The sequence below is a fragment of the Notolabrus celidotus genome, chromosome 6, assembly GCF_009762535.1.
Source record: "Notolabrus celidotus isolate fNotCel1 chromosome 6, fNotCel1.pri, whole genome shotgun sequence".
In the NCBI taxonomy this organism is placed as follows: domain Eukaryota; kingdom Metazoa; phylum Chordata; class Actinopteri; order Labriformes; family Labridae; genus Notolabrus; species Notolabrus celidotus.
In genome coordinates, this window is record NC_048277.1 from 1,044,382 (window position 1) to 1,053,769 (window position 9,388).

Consider the following 9,388-nt stretch of genomic DNA (forward strand, 5'->3'; position numbering starts at 1 on the left):
CTGTTGCCGCTGGAGTCCAGCACGTCCGTATCAGCTGGAGTCTGGAACGTCCACAGCAGGAGGACGTCTACGGCAGCTCAGAGGAACCTACGAGACAAGGGAGCTCAGGGACTCCAGAAAGGTCTATGGTTAGTAACTTTAATGGGACAGGGAGAGCTAAAGTAAGTGATGAGGGGGTTGGGGGGAATAGGTGAGATAGGATCCCAGAGTGTCAGTGCTACAGTTCCCCCGGCAGACTAAGCCTACAGCAGCATAACTAAGAGCTGGTCCAAGCCTGATCCAGCTCTAACTATAAGCTTTATCAAAAAGGAAAGTTTGAAGCCTACTCTTTAAAGTGGAGAGGGTGTCTGCCTCCCGGACCCTGACTGGTAGATGATTCCAAATGAGAGGGCCCTGATAACTGAAGGTTCTACCTCCCATACTACTTTTAGAGACTTTTAGACTTATTCGCCACTATGAACACTGTTCTCAAATAACCACTTCCTCAAGAAGACCCTGACAGACTGATAACATATTATTACCACCTACTGGCAGTGGGCTGGCTGTAGGAAGTTGTTTTTAACTGTTTTCTTTGTTGTTGAGTGGACATGGAATTATTTCAGGACAGCTCTGGTGTGGACAGGATCCTTTTGAAAATGTAAACATCAGGATATAGGCTCACTCTAAAGGGGTTCCTCTGCTGTAACAACCCTCTCACTATATTACATCTGGCTTATTACATGGAAACTTACATAACCAATCAATAATATTGCATTCACTTTTTGTTGAAGAATGATTTCATTGCTTTAATAATTTTTTTTATTTTTCATTGAGAATAGCCTTTCATGCATCCTTCAAAGGATGAATCTGAAGACCGGTTGTGTCACAGCAGTGCGTCAAAGGCTGCACCATTTCCAAGGCTACATCAAAGCAGCTTACAAGGTGCATCCATCAGGGGCCAACATATCCCATGATTCTTGCAGAGGAATTCAAATGAGCTGATGGACTCTCATGGAGTAATACATGCTGGTTTATGTTTCAAGGAATAGTGAGTGATACTAATGTTTCAAAAGACAGGTGATGCAGTGAAACTTGAACAAGGATGGTGGTTACAGCTAGTTAGCCAGCTAGCTAGCTAGCCAGCTAGTTACCTGTTACCAGCTGAAAAGGGGGGCATCATGTGGTACAGACCAGGGGCTGGATCAGCTGGTTGGCATTAGTTAGCTGGTATGGAGCAAACAGCACTGTATGAGAATGGTGAAGTATTTTACAGTCTCAGAAATGGAGTCAAGAGGAAGATAGAGTACAGCCTGCCCATCTACACTTTATAGAGAAGACATAATGAACATCAGCTTCAAGACCAGTTTCACCTGACAGACCCCAGACAAGACCAAGCAGCAACCTCCGGTCTAAAAATATGAGTCCAATGCGGAAGTGCTGAAAACTGTAGTTCATCAAGGATCTGCTTGAGGCTGGCTCCAGAAGTACCTGAAACCACATACACACCAATTCAAAGAAGATGATCTTTACAGCAGAAATAAACATGTTTACAGCCTGGTTCAAAAGACAAGTGTAGTCTGGATAGCTCAATTCTCTATCAGCACACACTGTACAGGGGTTTCATAACGCTGCAGTTTCGAAGATATTGAGATTAAAAGTTTTCCAATGAGACGCACAGCTGATTTGATTGACAGGCAGAAACACTGTAGTTGTTGGCGAGGAGGCTCAAAGCCCGCCTCTTTACGTTACACTTGCTCAACAGCAGTTATGTTGAGTTCCACATTTCCAATATGGCTGCCACCGCGATTGGCTTCAAAACAGCGCTTCAGAAACAGATGGGTGATGTCACAGATACTATGTCCATTATTTATGCAGACTATGGACAAAAACTGTCATGATGCTAGCATTAGCAGGCATCAGCAGCCTTAAAGGTGACATATCACGCTTTTTTCATCAATATATATTGGTCTAAGAGGTCCCCAAAACATGTCTTTAAAGTTTATGCTCAAAAAAACACTTTGAAATCAGATTTTGGCATGCCTGAAAAGTCCTTTTCTTCAGCAGTCCACAGAACACTCTGTTTTCCCTCTGACCACGCCCCCTCAGGAAGTGGATGTGCCTCGGCTCTCCAGCACGTTGATCTAATGTTTACATGTTGGCTGAATATACACGGCTGCTCAGAGATCACGTTACTTCAACCCTCTGAATCTGATCCAGAATCTGATCCTGACGGAGAGGCGCCTGTAGCAGGACCTTTCTGAACCATTGGTCACAGATTTAGTGTTTCTTGTTGTTTTATTTATCAGTATGTCGACGTGTGTCTTGGTACACAGCTACGAACATGTAGCTATGTGGCTATGCTAATTAGCGCTAGCACTTATCCATGATAAATAAAAATCATCCACTAGATCTTCAAATCTGCAGACGTGGGGAGTAAAACCGACCTCTGCCAGAAAGGCAGCAGGACCTTTTATGAAGGATTGGTCACAGATTTGTGTTTCTTGTTGTTTTATTTGTCAGTATGTAGATGTGTGTCTTGGTACACAGCTACAGCTACAGCTACAGCTATGAACATGTAGCTATGTGGCTATGCTAATTAGCGCTAGCACTTATCCATGATAAATAAAAATCATCCACTAGATCTTCAAATCTGCAGACGTGGGGAGTAAAACCGACCTTTGTGTTTATTAAGACAGCCTACAACTAGCATGCCTCCCTCCTAAGCTCCTTGTTAGCACACATTTGTGCAGGGAATGAAAAACGGGGGAGGGGATTCAGTATTATTTAATACAGTCTATGGGCTGAACAAGCTCCGAGCTCTGACTCCGTGACAGACCGGATATTGTTGTTATGTAACAAAAACATGGAAGTCTGAAACGGCTGGTTTCACACACATTTACAGAAAGGTGGAGAAATCAGAACAGGGGCAGAATGGATTTTTTTCATTCTCGGGGGGTTTGTAGACATGCCAGGGAAACATATTTCAGGTAGAGAACCATTAAAAAGTCCATTTTGCATGATATGTCACCTTTAACTTGACAGTCTGGGGTCATCATGACATCTATAGTTTATTTCATGACTAAGTTAATGAACTCCTGTGACGTTTGGAGTTATGGTTTTGTGGTTTATAAATGAATCTGAGTTAGAGGATACCGAGCAGACAGCATCAAAGCGATGTGACAGAAATGAAGTTTAAGAGCTTCTAAAGCAGCAATAACAACAACAACGACTAAACGTCATCTGCAATTCAAAAGTGACAATCAGAGCTGTTACGAGGAGAGGGAGATAATGTTGAATTGTTTTGATCGTTATCATTTGAACACGCTGCTCCTCTGACATGACACCATCAGTTCTGTCATACACTCTTTGTTTCTGCTCTTATTGTTTAATTGACTTTAATTTTTGTCACTTGTGGAAATGAATACTTCATTTCAAGTGTTAGCATCAAAGCCAAGTGATGCTAAGAGGTATATGTGCAGAAGAGCCCCGATTCTGTTAGTGGTCAATGTGAGACACCTGGAACCGAATCAGATCATATCATATCACACCAAATCCTCCTTTACTGAATGAACCGCCCATGAGTCAAATCTGAGCCGACAAGGTTCAGATCAGATCACCTTGTTTGGGAGAGATTTATATCCTTACTCTGTTATTAAAGGATCATTAAACTGGAGACTTCCACTGAAGGAAAACAGGACCTCGGCACCCTCTCAGTCTGTGACATCTACTAGTTTATTAATCAGTCTGTAACACCACCACACCCCCATCATGTGCTCTGTGACGTTTTCACTTCATCTAGATTTCTCTGTCATAGCCTACACTTTGTGTCTTTAATCTCTGTTTTCTTTTCCCCACTGTTTTCATCTCTTTTCTTGTTTTCCATTCAGAAAACAAAGAGAAGTCTCATTAACCAGACTTCTTCATGTGTGTTGATATGATAATAGTTAGTCCTCTAGAGCCTGTGATTAGAGCTGCATACCCAGCCTAAGTCTGTTCTTCATATCAAGAAATAACAGTCACATTATCCAGTATTTGACTCAGCTTTATAAAACTCTTAAAGCCTCTGGAAACATAAATGGAATATTTAAAATTCATGTAGAATATCAAAATGTAATGTGTAATCAAGCGTCAACCAAAATCTGAGTGAAAATAAACATCCACAACTCTGAAAAAACTCTGTTCAAAAACAGCTTCTTTTACAGGTCAGAGCATTTCTCAGGACTGTGTGGGCGTGGCCTAACTCTTTGATTGACAGGTCAGGAGAGAGTTCACAGCCTGCATGTTTGAGCCGTCTGACTCTGAATCTAAAGACATCAAAACTCCACAATCTGAAAATGATTCATTTACAATGGTCTCTGAGTGCTGAGTCACAAAATACTTCAGAATCAGGACTTCTATCATTTATTAGTTTTATCACTCCGTAGTCTCCGGGGCAACAGGACCATGGGACGCCCGGAGCAGAGGAGGCTGAAGTGTAGTATTTGCACGCAGCGGAGCTCGGCTCTGGGTGTCAGGCGGAGCTGTTTGTCTAAACTCTGAGAGTTAGTGAACTGGTCCTGGGGAAAGTTAGTGAACTGGTCCTGGGGAAAGTTAGTGAACAGGTCCTGGGGAAAGTTAGTGAACCGGTCCTGGGGAGAGTTATTGAACCGGTCCTGGGGAAAGTTAGTGAACCGGTCCTGGGGAAAGTTAGTGAACCGGTCCTGGGGAGAGTTATTGAACCGGTCCTGGGGAAAGTTAGTGAACTGGTCCTGAGGAAAGTTATTGAACCGGTCCTGGGGAAAGTTAGTGAACCGGTCCTGGGGAAAGTTAGTGAACCGGTCCTGGGGAAAGTTAGTGAACAGGTCCTGGGGAAAGTTAGTGAACCGGTCCTGAGGAAAGTTAGTGAACCGGTCCTGGGGAAAGTTAGTGAACCGGTCCTGGGGAAAGTTAGTGAACAGGTCCTGGGGAAAGTTAGTGAACCGGTCCTGGGGAAAGTTAGTGAACCGGTCCTGGGGAAAGTTAGTGAACAGGTCCTGGGGAAAGTTAATGAACCGAAACTGGGGAAAGTTAGTGAACAGGTCCTGGGGAAAGTTAGCGGACAGGTCCTGGGGAAAGTTAGTGATCCGGTCCTGGGGAAAGTTAGTGATCCAGTCCTGGGGAAAGTTAGTGAACCGGTCCTGGGGAAAGTTAGTGAACCGGTCCTGGGGAAAGTTAGTGAACCATTCCTGGGGAAAGTTAGTGAACCGGTCCTGGGGAAAGTTAGTGAACAGGTTCTGAGGAAAGTTAGCGAACAGGTCCTGGGGAAAGTTAGTGAACTGGTCCTGGGGAAAGTTAGTGAACAGGTCCTGGGGAAAGTTAGTGAACAGGTCCTGGGGAAAGTTAGTGATCCGGTCCTGGGGAAAGTTAGTGAACCGGTCCTGGGGAAAGTTAGTGAACCGGTCCTGGGGAAAGTTAGTGAACCGGTCCTGGGGAAAGTTAGTGAACAGGTCCTGGGGAAAGTTAGTGAACTGGTCCTGGGGAAAGTTAGTGAACTGGTCCTGGGGAAAGTTAGTGAACCGGTCCTGGGGAAAGTTAGTGAACAGGTCCTGGGGAAAGTTAGTGAACAGGTCCTGGGGAAAGTTAGTGAACTGGTCCTGGGGAAAGTTAGTGAACTGGTCCTGGGGAAAGTTAGTGAACTGGTCCTGGGGAAAGTTAGTGAACAGGTCCTGGGGAAAGTTAGTGAACTGGTCCTGGGGAAAGTTAGTGAACAGGTCCTGGGGAAAGTTAGTGAACAGGTCCTGGGGAAAGTTAGTGATCCGGTCCTGGGGAAAGTTAGTGAACCGGTCCTGGGGAAAGTTAGTGAACCGGTCCTGGGGAAAGTTAGTGAACAGGTCCTGGGGAAAGTTAGTGACCCGGTCCTGGGGAAAGTTAGTGAACCGGTCCTGGGGAAAGTTAGTGAACCGGTCCTGGGGAAAGTTAGTGAACAGGTCCTGGGGAAAGTTAATGAGCCGGTCCTGGGGACACTCAGTGAACCGGTCTTGGGGAAAGTTAGTGAACCGGTCCTGGGGAAAGTTAGTGAACCGGTCCTGGGGAGAGTTAGTGAACTGGTCCTGGGGAAAGTTAGTGAACCGGTCCTGGGGAAAGTTAGTGAACCGGTCCTGGGGAAAGTTAGTGAACCGGTCCTTGGGAAAGTTAGTGAACAGGTCCTGGGGAAAGTTAGTGACCCGGTCCTGGGGAAAGTTAGTGAACAGGTCCTGGGGAAAGTTAATGAGCCGGTCCTGGGGACACTCAGTGAATCGGTCTTGGGGAAAGTTAGTGAACCGGTCCTGGGGAAAGTTAGTGAACCGGTCCTGGGGAGAGTTAGTGAACTGGTCCTGGGGAAAGTTAGTGAACCGGTCCTGGGGAAAGTTAGTGAACCGGTCCTGGGGAGAGTTAGTGAAGCGGTCCTGGGGAAAGTTAGTTAACCGGTCCTGGGGAGAGTTAGTGAAGCGGTCCTGGGGCAAGAAAACCCAGTGTGAAAACATGTTAAAAAACGTAATTTAACATATTTGAAAATGGATGGAAGTTGAGTTCTAATATTTTACATAGTTTTTAGTATTTACAGATGGTCTGAAATGTCATAGTTAGAACATTTTTGTTGATTTGGGTTACCAGAGGCTTTGAGACGTCTATTGCAGTAAGGATCTGTTGCAGGTTACTGAGCTTCTTCCTTGTTTAAACTGAATATCTGACTTGAATTACCTCGATGTCTGTTGGCATAAAACTTCAACAGATTCCTGACGTAGTGAGATAAAGGTTACAGCCAGACTGAATGCTCTGTTAGTTTATGTTTAAACTTCCCTGTGACCTCTCCATGAGTCCTCTGTGGTCTCACTGTGGGACCAGGAGCAGGTTGGGCCTGCTAGCCTCCTGTCTTTTAAAGGAAGCAGCACCTAAAATGTTTTTTTCATGGCACTCTCCTCCTACACAAGCTCCAACAAGGTCAAGCCCTCTCTACGTGGGCTGTTAGCGGGGTTAGCTGGAGAAACAGGACTTTGCTGCTGAATGGTGCAGGAGTAGAATCAGGACATTAGTAATATAAAGGAGAGGACTGAACATTAGGAAAAGCTTTTTTTATCATCCCTACAGATGGACCATATCTGACAGGAGAGAAGCATCCAGAGAAGTGGATTTCTATACCCTATTATTTATCTTTTCTATAAATGCTGTGTTCCTTTGAAGCCCCGGATCATGGCTATTCACGAGATAGTAATTCCACAAGGGCATTGTAAGCAGGTACACTGGTATTTCTACACTTCTTGAGTCTTCAGGGAAGTTAGAGAGCTAAATTCTTCTCTTCACATTCATGTCATCCAAAGAAATATTAGATATAATATTACATAATCCATATACTGACTAGAAAGAGTTATCAAAGCCACACTTCTGTCATGTGATGGGATGAATCTCTAAGAGGATTGAACCTAAAAAGAGTGTTTTCTTTGTTTAATATTCATGTCCTCCATATATTCTTATTATTTCCTGCTGATGTTTCTGTGCTCCATACAGACTGAACATTAGTGACTGAGACACTCCAGTGCCTGGGCGTATGTTTTATGTATGACTAAATTTAGCTTTCCTGATTTGACTCTTGCACATACTCCTGATGAATCATTTGCATTTTCAAAGTTCTCCAAAAGTTCCATGTTTTCATGAAGCTTTTAATTAAATATCACTGCTTTGCAATCAATCACCCAATTATTCAAAGCTCCAGCCTTCAACAATCTCAATCAATAATTCAACACAAAAACAGGATGAATCTATTTATTATTCATCCGGCTCTTATGCATCTGAAAGTTTTCTGTTCCAATCACAGCTCACTGAGCTACCAATAACAGCGCTGAGAGAGGTAACCTGTGGAGGACTGGAACTGTGTGTCTTCTATCGGCTACTGTGTAGCATCTGTTACCAAGCCTTTGTTGATCTTCTGTTCTTTTTGTGGCTCAGGTTTGTAGATCCTGAAATCTTTGAAGTATCTCAATTTTTGGGAAGCTGTTAATATATCAAGTCATGAAAATGTCCAAGCTATTTTATTAGTGTATTTAAACTGAATATTTATAAGTACCAACAGTAAAAATGAAAATGGCAAAACGTTCCCTGTGTGGCCTCCTTCTTTCAGCCCTGCAAACACTGAACACTAAGCAGCTAGTTAACACCAAGCGGCAACCTCCGGTCTTAAAATATGAAGCACATATAGAAGTGTTATAAACTGCAGTTCATCAAGCGTCCACTAGAGGCTGGCTGCAGAAACACCAGAAACCACATACACACCCATTCAAAGAAGACGATCTTTACAGCAGAAATAAACATGTTTACAGCCTGGTTCAAAAAACTGTTTAGGTCTCTACCGGCACACACTGTACGGGTTGAATCAGTTTTAGAAGATATTAAACTTACAAGTTTTGCCCAAATAAGGGCATGCCTGACTTGATTGACAGGTGGGAACACTGTAGCTGTTAGCGAAGAGGCTCAAACCCCGCCTCTTTACCTCACACTATGCCTGGTTGAGTTCAGCATTTCCAATATGGCACCCGCCGACGATCAGCTTGGATAACACACTGTGAGTGTCTTTCATTAAAGCTCCTGTGAGGAACTCTGTTTGCCTTAGTTGTGGTGACCCCTGTGGTCAAAGCAGATTTTGACTTCAACGTAGTTATTGTTTCTCCCTGCTTTCTTGAACAGTCAGTCATATCTGAGAATCTTTGTCGCAGGACATATCTTTAAAAGGTTATTTCTGCAGCATGCTGGTAATCAGTTTGTGTGACACTTAAATTTAACCATAAAGAAATAATAAATACTATTGCTGGAAGCTACATTTGCTTCTGTTATTGTTAAGATACATAAAGCATGACTTTCAGTTTTTTTGGCAGGATCATCAGACAGAGGAAAAAGAGAGAATTGAATGAATGTCAAACAAGTAAAAAGGAATCTATCTGTCTGCATCCTGCTTCAGACTTCCAAACTTTGTACCCCATGTTACTGCCAGATAATAAAGTTCTTGCTTTAGGTTAAACTAGGTTTGAATATCTGAAGGCAGTGGCAGTTGGTGGAGTTTTCTCCAGAGGGGGCTATAACTCCAAAATAGCAAGCAAACATGTACTAAGGTATCACACCACAGAACTTGACACAGTCTATTATTTTAGATAGGATGTTCCTGTTTTTGTCAACCTCCTCATAGTACTTACAGATCCCTATCCTGTAGCCTCCATCAAGCTGACATGAAATGTTTACTGTTCCAAACATGGTTCGTCACAGGGCATTTTCCATGTGGATCCCAGTTTATTCATACTTCTTGGTCTTTTCTGAAAAGTGCTTCAAATCAGTAACACCTGTCTTAATCCATGTGGGGTCAGATCCTGACGTTTGAAAAAGGAGGCAGGGAAAGCAGAATAAAGCATTAGCCTCACTACATGCA